We start from the raw sequence: 11,720 nt of genomic DNA on the forward strand, positions 1-11,720 counted from the left end.
CTTACATTACTTCGGTATCAGCAGTATTTTCTTAGTCAATTCCATTCCTAGAAAAATATTTTACTGCACATACCTTATCTGCAGGAAAACCTGCACGCCATTCCCCCTCTGAAGTACCTCACTCCTCAGAATGTGTGAAAACAGCAAATGGATCTCAGTTACGTCTGCTAAGATCATAGAAAAACGCAGGCAGATTCTTCTTCCAAATACTGCCTGAGAAAAAACAGCACACTCCGGTGCCATTTAAAAATAACAAACTTTTGATTGAAGAATAAACTAAGTATAAATCACCACAGACTCTCACGACCTATCTATGTTGAGGCTTGCAAGAGAATGACTGAATATGGCAGTTAGGGGAGGAGCTATATAGCAGCTTTGCTGTGGGTGGACTCTTGCAACTTCCTGTTGGGAAGGAGAATATATTCCATAAGTAATGGATGATCCGTGGACTGGATACACTTAACAAGAGAAAGAAGCCATAAACTAGGTTAAGATTGTCTAAGATGATAGAAAGCCTTTTCCCTTTATTTGTAAACAAAACAAAAACATCCCTGCAGACATTTGCCATACTTTTAATGACAACTAATGCAGCAAATGATGCAGGCACATAGCAACATGGCATTTTTTTTGTAATAAAATTATAAAGTTTGCCATGTCCCTGCATAGGTTACACATCTAAAAAAAAAAATTTTTTTTAATTTAACCTTGCCTCCTAGCCTTTCACGGTTTGCAAAGCTTACTCCTGAATTTAAGAAGTTAAAGGAACAGTCTACTCCAGAATTTTATTGTTTAAAGAGATAGATAATCTCTTTATTACCCATTCCCCAGATTTACATAACCAACAGAGTTATATCTAGTCTAGTGTAACCAAGCATTTTAATGCATATAAATAGCCTCATGAGGTTGTCTCCATTAAGTTTAGTAGTTTTTTTTTTTTTGTTTTTTTATATAAAGTAAGCTACAATTCTCATTTGGAAATCTGTTTAATCTCACTACCTACTTGCATTTGTTGATTAAGTATTGTTAGGTCTGTCTCCTTATCAATAAAAACCTTATTTAAATACAGGTTTTTTTTTTAAATTCTTTTTATTAAAGAGAAAAGGTGGTCAAAAAACAGTTACAATTTGCCTATAGATATACAGATAACATATCAAATGCATCACATAGACAGCGGTGTCCTTAGTTAGATAGCTTTACATGTGAGTTTCTTGTAGCTTATTTCTGTGTAGAGGTTAGAGGATGATAGTTACCAGAGTTCTGTCGTTCTCTTCTCCCTCAACTCTCTTATTTTTAAACATTTATAACTTAACAGATTACCTTAACATGTAACCTCACCCGTGGGTGGTTCTAAGTGTACCTTGGGGTTTGGCAGGACTCCCCAGGGATGGGGAAAAAAAAAAAAAAATTCCGAGGGTCTCCCTCTCCCCACCCGTCCCATAGCTTAGGTCTTGGTTTCCGGTCTATAATATTTGTGAAATTAGGATCTCACCCTGTCTGTCATCCACTGCTGCCGCGTCTTTATCATATAGTGCTGTCCATTCTCCTCTTAGGGATGCCTCTAGGAGAGTTTCCGTCTGGGAGAATGGGCCGAGTATCTGTCTTTGTATTGTGGGAGTCTGACTTTTCAAAAAAGGTCCCCATTTTGTTAAAAAAAGGTCTTAGTCTATGGTCTGTGTCCAACCTGACGTCAAACTGCTCTATGAATAAATGTTTAAATAGTTTGCGTTTAAATTGCCCCATAGTTGGTGGCTTTCTAACTGTCCATAAGCATAGTATGCAGTGTCTGGCAAGCAGCGTCATCAATGTCAGCAGTGGGTGGTATTTGTGAGGAGCATCATGCCATCAAAAGAAGCATATCTGATCTAGTTGTAGATCCTCTGAGATACCTAATAGGCTTTTAAGCCAGTATTGCAATCTGGCCCAAAACTGTCTCACCAGAGGGCAGAAATAAAAATAGTGTGGGACATCTGGAGCCGCGGCTCCACACTTGCCACATCTGTTTGGCAGGTGTGGGTTCCATTTGGAGATCCTATTTGGAGTGATGTAATCGAAATGTAACATTCTGACTTGCGATTCCCGTAGGGGCATGCTGAGTGTTGCCCTCCTAGTTAGCTCCAGGCTTTTCTGGATGTCTATGCTGGCAACGTCATTCACTCCCCTTGCCTTCCACTTATCCAAAATGATGCTCTGGCAGGCAATCATTGACTTATGCATCAATATCTTATATATACTGGGCATTGAGAAATTCCCCAATTTAAATAAAGTTTGTGTAATAGCAAAGACTGGGGTGTTCCAGAAGTGTGGGTCTTTTTGTTTAAGATCGTCAATATAATGGCGTATTTGGAGATAAGCATAGAATTGCGTGTTGGGGATATCATAACTTGTTCTCAAGTCCGCAAAGGTCTTAACCGAGTGCGTCAGGGGGTTCAATAGATCTCCAATCGTCTTTATTCCCCTATCCCTCCACTGACGGAAGGGCAGGGTATCTGTGCCCGCTGGGAAGTCAAGATTGCCCACTATATGGGCAATAGTTTGGCGGAGGGGGATCGGGACCCAAAGTATCTATGAGCCATACGCCAGGCTGCCAGAGGTCCTTTATAGAGGATTTAATGTGTGGGGGTGTGTCAACTGCCTTTAGATGAGGCAGGTATGTTAGGTCTATAGGTTTCAGTGCAGCATTTTCTAATTCACTATCACAGAAGTGGGAAGTACCCAGCTGCCAGTCAAGGACCACCCTGATCAGAGCTGCCCAGTTATACATTCTGAAATTTGGCAGGCCTAAGCCCCCAGAGTTGTACGTTTGCTGCAGGTGTGCAGCTATGCGAGGTTTCCCCTCTTTCCACACAAATTTTTTGACTGCCTCATTCAAGGAGTTCAGATCTCTCTTGTTCAGTAGGAAAGGCAGCATCAGCATGGGGTAGAGCAGCCTCGGGAGCGTGACCATTTTGACGAGACTGATTCGTCCCATGAGTGATAATGGCAGTGAGTTCCACTGCTGTAATTTTTTACATAGGTTGGCACAATGACTTGAAAAAACATAATTTATGCTTACCTGATAAATTTATTTCTCTTGTAGTGTAGTCAGTCCACGGGTCATCCATTACTTATGGAATATATCTCTTCCTAACAGGAAGCTGCAAGAGGATCACCCAGCAGAGCTGCTATATAGCTCCTCCCCTCACATGTCATATTCAGTCATTCGACCAAAGCAGACGAGAAAGGAGAAACCATAGGGTGCAGTGGTGACTGGAGTTTAATTAAAATTTAGGTCTGCCTTAAAGACAGGGCGGGCCGTGGACTGACTACACTACAAGAGAAATTAATTTATCAGGTAAGCATAAATTATGTTTTCTCTTGTTAAGTGTAGTCAGTCCACGGGTCATCCATTACTTATGGAATACCAATACCAAAGCTAAAGTACACGGATGAAGGGAGGGACAAGGCAGGAACATTAAACAGAAGGAACCACTGCCTGAATTACCTTTCTCCCAAAAATAGCCTCCGAAGAAGCAAAAGTGTCAAATTTGTAAAATTTTGAAAAGGTGTGAAGCGAAGACCAAGTCGCAGCCTTGCAAATCTGTTCAACAGAGGCCTCATTTTTAAAGGCCCAGGTGGAAGCCACAGCTCTAGTAGAATGAGCTGTAATCCTTTCAGGAGGCTGCTGTCCAGCAGTCTCATAGGCTAAACGTATTATGCTACGAAGCCAAAAAGAGAGATAGGTAGCCGAAGCCTTTTGACCTCTTCTCTGTCCAGAGTAAACGACAAACAGGGAAGAAGTTTGACGAAAATCTTTAGTTGCCTGCAAATAGAACTTCAGGGCACGGACTACGTCCAAATTATGCAAAAGTCGTTCCTTCTTTGAAGAAGGGTTAGGACACAGTGATGGAACAACAATCTCTTGATTGATATTCCTGTTAGTAACTACCTTAGGTAAGAACCCAGGTTTAGTACGCAGAACTACCTTGTCTGAATGAAAAATCAGATAAGGAGAATCACAATGTAAGGCAAATAACTCAGACTCTTCGAGCCGAGGAAATAGCCATCAAAAACAAAACCTTCCAGGATAACAGCTTGATATCAATGGAATGAAGGGGTTCAAATGGAACGCCTTGAAGAACATTAAGAACTAAGTTTAAGCTCCACGGCGGAGCAACAGTCTTAAACACAGGCTTAATCCTAGTTAAAGCCTGTTCAGCCAGACGTTTGTGTAGAAGAATAGACAGAGCAGAAATCTGTCCCTTTAACGAACTAGCAGATAAGCCCTTTTCTAAACCCTCTTGTAGAAAGGACAATATCCTAGGAATCCTAACCTTACTCCATGAGTAACTCTTGGATTCGCACCAATATAAATATTTACGCCATATCTTATGGTAAATGTTTCTGGTAACAGGCTTCCTAGCCTGTATTAAGGTATCAATAACAGACTCCGAGAAGCCACGCTTTGATAGAATCAAGCGTTCAATCTCCATGCAGTCAGCCTCAGAGAAATTAGATTTGGATGTTTGAAAGGACCCTGAATTAGAAGGTCCTGTCTCAGAGGCAGAGACCACGGTGGACAGGACGACATGTCCACTAGGTCTGCATACCAGGTCCTGCGTGGCCACGCAGGCGCTATCAGAATCACCGAAGCTCTCTCCCGTTTGATCTTGGCAATCAAACGAGGAAGCATCGGGAATGGTGGAAACACATAAGCCATGTTGAAGACCCAAGGGGCTGTCAGAGCATCTATCAGCACCGCTCCCGGGTCCCTGGACCTGGATCCGTAACAAGGAAGCTTGGCGTTCTGGCGAGACGCCATGAGATCCAGATCTGGTTTGCCCCAACGAAGAATCAGTTGAGCAAAGACCTCCGGATGAAGTTCCCACTCCCCCGGATGAAAAGTCTGGCGACTTAGAAAATCCGCCTCCCAGTTCCCTACGCCTAGGATGTAAATCGCTGACAGGTGGCAAGAGTGAGACTCTGCCCAGCGAATTATCTTTGAGACTTCCAACATCGCTAGGGAACTTCTGGTTCCCCCTTGATGGTTTATGTAAGCCACAGTCGTGATGTTGTCCGACTGAAATCTGATGAACCTCAGAGTTGCTAACTGAGGCCAAGCTAGGAGAGCATTGAATATTGCTCTTAATTCCAGAATATTTATTGGGAGGAGTTTCTCCTCCTGAGTCCATAATCCCTGAGCTTTCAGGGAGTTCCAGACTGCGCCCCAGCCTAGAAGGCTGGCGTCTGTTGTTACAATCGTCCAATCTGGCCTGCGAAAGGTCATCCCCTTGGACAGATGTGGCCGAGAGAGCCACCATAGAAGAGAATCTCTGGTCTCCTGATCCAGACTTAGTAGGGGGGACAAATCTGAGTAATCCCCGTTCCACTGACTTAGCATGCACAATTGCAGCGGTCTGAGATGCAGGCGCGCAAATGGTACTATGTCCATTGCCGCTACCATTAAGCCGATTACTTCCATGCACTGAGCTACTGACGGGTGTGGAATGGAATGAAGGACACGGCAAGCATTTAGAAGTTTTGATAACCTGGCCTCTGTCAGGTAAATTTTCATCTCTACAGAATCTATAAGAGTCCCTAGAAAGGGAACTCTTGTAAGTGGTAACAGAGAACTCTTTTCCACGTTCACCTTCCACCCATGCGACCTCAGAAATGCCAGAACTATCTCTGTATGAGACTTGGCAGTTTGAAAACTTGACGCTTGTATCAGAATGTCATCTAGGTACGGAGTCACCGTTATGCCTCGCGGTCTTAGTATCGCCAGAAGTGAGCCCAGAACTTTTGTAAAGATTCTTGGAGCCGTAGCTAATCCGAAGGGAAGAGCTACAAACTGGTAAATCTTAGGTACCGATAATGATCCTTGTGAATCGGTATGTGAAGGTAGGAATCCTTTAAATCCAAAGCAAAGAAAGGTAGATAGGTGCGCTGGGCCAAACTGATAACCATACACCCCCTTAAAAGACAAAAATCCCTGCAATTGTCTAAAATAAAGTGAAAAGATAAAATGGTAATAAGGGAGGCGCTCAAAGCCAAAGGTATCAACACTAAAACAAATTTAATAAAAACATATAAATGAACAGTGGTACAAATATAAAGGGACGTCTCCCCAAACTGAATTAAGCTAATATCCTAAAAAGTCTAAAATGACTGATAAAACTTGCTCAGGTCTAAAAAACAATGATAATCAGCAGTTCTTATGTGGTTGTTGTAATTAAGGCAAATGTTAATGTCTTTTCTCCATATAGAACCAAATCAATAGTCAGTGTTCCGTTATTGAAAATACCACCAAGCTGCCTTATAAAGTAAAGCCGTAGCTGCCAAATATAGTGTCTAGAAAAATAACTTCGATATCCAAAGCTCTCTTGCTTTGTAAGATATCTTTATGTCAAAACCATTAAGCCGTGTATTTTACCAGAAGATAGATTCGTCAGTTGAAGGTCTTACTCCCTCGCCCGGTCCTCACCTCGAGCGGGGCTGACTGCAGCTTTGGCGTCTGACGTCACAGAAAGGTGTTCCGGCTAAAGGTAGAGGCCGATCCCTGCGCTCCCCTCTATGCGCTGTAATCACGGTCCTCTTTGATAAGCCCTGCACTTAGTGCTAATAGCACGCAGGGTACTGAATAACAGGATGATATAATGGATATCCAAAACAGTGTTCCCAAACACAGAGGCTCTGCTCCTTGTGAGAAAATGTCCCAATAGTATAACCCGGGTTATTAAATGAGACTCCAAATGAGATTCCAAAGATATGGTTAGTTGTTACAATGGTGATAACAACAACACTGCCAACACATACGACGCGTTTCGCCCTCCTATGGGCTTTATCAAGATAGTGGTGGCTAGTGTGAGTGACCTTATTTAAAGGGATAACTCAGTCTGATTGGTGCTGGTTTTAATTGGCAGATCAGCTTAAGGTGGTATTTGGCTGTCATTAAAGCCAAATACCACCTTAAGCTGATCTGCCAATTAAAACCAGCACCAATCAGACTGAAAGTTATCCCTTTAAATAAGGTCACTCACACTAGCCACCACTATCTTGATAAAGCCCATAGGAGGGCGAAATGCGTCGTATGTGTTGGCAGTTAGAAGTCAGCTGACCAGGATTTAAGCCATAGCGCTCTGTGCGCTTGGATGGCGAATCCGGAGTTCTTAGCCGTAAGTTTGGTTAAATGTACGACGGCATCAGAAACAAATGCGTTAGCTAGCTTAAGTGCTTTAAGCTTGTTCATAATTTCATCCAATGGAGCTGTGCAAATGGCCTCTTCCAGAGACTCAAACAAGAATGCCGCCGCAGCAGTGACAGGCGCAATGCATGCAAGGGGCTGTAAGATAAAACCTTGTTGAACAAACATTTTCTTAAGGTAACCCTCTAATTTCTTATCCATTGGATCTGAAAAGGCACAACTATCCTCCACCGGGATAGTGGTACGCTTAGCTAAAGTAGAAACTGCTCCCTCCACCTTAGGGACCGTCTGCCATAAGGTTTGTGTGGTGGCGTCTATAGGAAACATTTTCCTAAATATGGGAGGAGGGGAAAAGGGCACACCAGGTCTATCCCACTCCTTGCTAATAATCTCTGTAAGCCTTTTAGGTATAGGAAACACGTCAGTACACACCGGTACCGCATAGTATCTATCCAACCTACATAATTTTTCTGGAATTGCAACCGTGTTACAATCATTCATAGCCGCTAATAGCTCCCCTAGCAATATGCGGAGGTTCTCAAGCTTAAATTTAAAATTAGAAATCTCTGAATCCAGTCTCCCTGGATCAGATCCGTCACCCACAGAATGAAGCTCTCCGTCTTCAAGTTCTGCAAACTGTGAAGCAGTATCTGACATGGCTCTCACCTCATCCGCGCGCTCTGTCCTTAACCCAGAGCTATCGCGCTTGCCTCTTAATTCTGGCAATTTAGATAATACTTCTGTCATAACAGTAGCCATGTCTTGCAAAGTGATTTGTAAGGGCCTCCCTGATGTACTTGGCGCCACAAAATCACGCACCTCCTGAGCGGGAGGCGAAGGTACTGACACGTGAGGAGAGTTAGTCGGCATAACTTCCCCCTCGTTGTCTGGTGATAATTTCTTTACATGTAAAGATTGACTTTTATTTAAAGTAGCATCAATGCAATTAGTACATAAATTTCTATTGGGCTCCACATTGGCCTTTAAACATAGTGAACAAAGAGATTCATCTGTGTCAGACATGTTTAAACAGACTAGCAATTAGACTAGCAAGCTTGGAAATACTTTTCTAAATAAATTTACAAGCAATATAAAAAACGCTACTGTGCCTTTAAGAAGCACAAAAAGCTGTCACAGTTGAAATAACAATGAACCAAAATAGTTATAGCAACCAATTTTTCACAGTAAATGTATTAAGTTAGCAAAGGATTGCACCCACCAGCAAATGGATGATTAACCCCTTAATACCCAAAAACGGATTAACAATTTAATAATTAACGTTTTTCTCACAGTCAAAACACACTGTCACAGGTCTGCTGTGACTGATTACCTCCCTCAAAATTAATTTTGAAGACCCCTGAGCTCTCTAGAGACGATCTGGATCATGGAGGATGAAGTAGACAGATTGTGACTGAATTTTTACTGCGCAAAAAAGGGCTAAAATAGGCCCCTCCCACTCATATTACAACAGTGGGGAAGCTCAGAAAACTGTTTCTATGCAGAAAACAAAGATGGCCATGTGGTAAAAATCATGCCCCAATAAGTTATCACCAAGTACCTCACAAAAAACGATTAACATGCCAGTAAACGTTTTAAACATACATTTGAAAAGTTATGAATTGTTATTAATAAGCCTGCTATCAGTCGCTTTTACTGCAGTTAAGGCTCATACATTATTTCAGTATTAACAGTATTTTCAGAGTCAATTCCATTCCTTAGAAAAATACATTCAGTGTACACACACTCATCAGCCTAATACCAGTCGCTATCACTGCATTTAAGGCTGAACTTACTTTACATTGGTATCAGCAGTATTTTCTCAGTCAATTCCATTCCTCAGAAAAATAATTACTGCACATACCTCATTTGCAGGGGGGCCCTGCATGCTATTCCCCTTCTCTGAAGTTACCTCACTCCTCAGATGAGAACAGCCAGTGGATCTTAGTTACGTCTGCTAAGATCATAGAAAACGCAGGCAGATTCTTCTTCTAATGCTGCCTGAGAATAAACAGCACACTCCGGTGCTTTTTAAAATAACAAACTTTTGATTGTAGAAATAAACTAAGTTAAAAAACACCACAGACCTCTCACAGCGACCTATCTAGTTAGGCTGCAAGAGAATGACTGAATGACATGTGAGGGGAGGAGCTATATAGCAGCTCTGCTGGGTGATCCTCTTGCAGCTTCCTGTTAGGAAGAGATATATTCCATAAGTAATGGATGACCCGTGGACTGACTACACTTAACAAGAGAAATTCAGATCATATAAGTGGTATGGGTTTCTATGTAGTTTGATTCCTAGATAGGTTAGTCCGTTCCCAACTTCCGTAAAGGGGTAGGTCCCTCTGCTGGCTGAGTGCCTGTTAAGCCACAGTATTTCCGATTTTCCTGCGTTGATCTTATAGCCGGAAAAGCTACCGAAGTTTTGAATGATTCGAAGGATTTTAGGGACATGTTCGGCCGGGTCCTCGACAAATAGCAGCATTTCGTCTGCGTACAGGGCCAACTGCTGTGGTCTGCCGTGCACTTTGACGCCCGGGAAGCTCTGCCGTAATTTAATAGCAAGAGGCTCCAATGCCAAGTCGAAAAGCAGAGGAGATAAGGGGCACCCGTCTCGTGCCTCGCTGCAGGACAATGTCTGGGGAAAACAGACCATTAGTCAGAATTCTGGCCACTGGCCTCAAGTATATGTTGCGAATCGTCTGTGCAAAGTTTCCCACCACATTGTAGCGCGTTAAGGTGTTATTCAGATGTTCCCACTCAACTCTATCGAAGGCCTTCTCTGCGTCTAAGGACAGCAGGAAGGCCTCCGAGACATCATCCCGATACCGACCCTCACTTCTCCTCCAGCAAAAATCAATGACCTGCAAGACCCTTCGCAAGTTAACCACCGATGATCGTTGGTATACAAAACCGGTTTGGTCTGGGTGCAGAAGGGATGGTAATAAGATCTTTAATCGGGCCGCCAACACTGCCATAAATATTTTATAGTCAGCATTCAGTAGCGAGATGGGTCGATACGATTCAGGCAGAGAGTGGTCCTTTCCCGGCTTAGGGATGAGCGTAATATGTGCCGCCGAGAAAGTCGGCGAGGGTAGAAATTCATTCTGGAAGTATCCATTAAACATTCCCAGCAGTGTTGCTGCTATATTGGGTTGTAATAACCGGTAGAATTCCACCGGTAGACCATCCGGTCCTGGTGTCTTACCCAGAGCCATGCCTTGTATTGCTCTATCGACTTCCTCCGCAGTAATGGGGGAGTTTAGCTGATCTGTCTGGTCCTGGCTAAGCCACGGAAGGTTCACAGTAGACCAAAAGGAGTTCTGCACCTTGGGCATGCACCCCGGTTGCTTTGTATATAGCTCTGTATAATACTCTGCAAACCCCCTGGCAATATCAATAGGTGTGGTGTGCACCCTTCCTCTATACCACAAGGAGGCTACATCCCTTTTTGCTGTGCGAGCTTTGGTTAGAGCGGCCAATAGCTTCCCAGATCGATTTCCAAATCTATAAAATTTGGTTGCGGTTTTGATCAACCCTGCCGCTGCCTGTTGAGACACAAATGTATCCAAACTTTCTTTAGCGGCGACGTACTCGTCGTACAGTTCTCTAGTTTTGGTGTTACAGTATTTACTATAGGCCAAAACCAGATTTTTTTCCAGTGTAATATATCGGAGTTGGGTTTTACGCGAAGATCAGCCAAATATGAGATGATATTACCCGCCAACACCACCTTAGCTGTTTCCCACATAAGTTGGGGATTGTCAACATGAGCCAGGTTGTCAGTGTAAAAAACAGAATTTATGTTTACCTGATAAATTACTTTCTCCAACGGTGTGTCCGGTCCACGGCGTCATCCTTACTTGTGGGATATTCTCTTCCCCAACAGGAAATGGCAAAGAGCCCAGCAAAGCTGGTCACATGATCCCTCCTAGGCTCCGCCTACCCCAGTCATTCGACCGACGTTAAGGAGGAATATTTGCATAGGAGAAACCATATGTTACCGTGGTGACTGTAGTTAAAGAAAATAAATTATCAGACCTGATTAAAAAAACCAGGGCGGGCCGTGGACCGGACACACCGTTGGAGAAAGTAATTTATCAGGTAAACATAACTTCTGTTTTCTCCAACATAGGTGTGTCCGGTCCACGGCGTCATCCTTACTTGTGGGAACCAATACCAAAGCTTTAGGACACGGATGAAGGGAGGGAGCAAATCAGGTCACCTAAATGGAAGGCACCACGGCTTGCAAAACCTTTCTCCCAAAAATAGCCTCAGAAGAAGCAAAAGTATCAAATTTGTAAAATTTAGAAAAAGTGTGCAGTGAAGACCAAGTCGCTGCCTTACATATCTGATCAACAGAAGCCTCGTTCTTGAAGGCCCATGTGGAAGCCACAGCCCTAGTGGAGTGAGCTGTGATTCTTTCAGGAGGCTGCCGTCCGGCAGTCTCATAAGCCAATCGGATAATGCTTTTAATCCAGAAGGAGAGAGAGGTAGAAGTTGCTTTTTGACCTCTCCGTTTACCAGAATAAACAACAAA

At 43.2% G+C, this 11,720-nt stretch overlaps 1 protein-coding gene across 1 annotated transcript in view; it reads right to left on the bottom strand.

The window, feature by feature from the left end:
- PPM1A (protein phosphatase, Mg2+/Mn2+ dependent 1A) overlaps positions 1 to 11,720 on the bottom strand; it is a 285,564-nt gene that overhangs the window by 166,683 nt on the left and 107,161 nt on the right. The gene's annotated exons all lie outside the window — the stretch shown is intronic.

Source organism: Bombina bombina, chromosome 1 (assembly GCF_027579735.1).
Source record: "Bombina bombina isolate aBomBom1 chromosome 1, aBomBom1.pri, whole genome shotgun sequence".
In the NCBI taxonomy this organism is placed as follows: domain Eukaryota; kingdom Metazoa; phylum Chordata; class Amphibia; order Anura; family Bombinatoridae; genus Bombina; species Bombina bombina.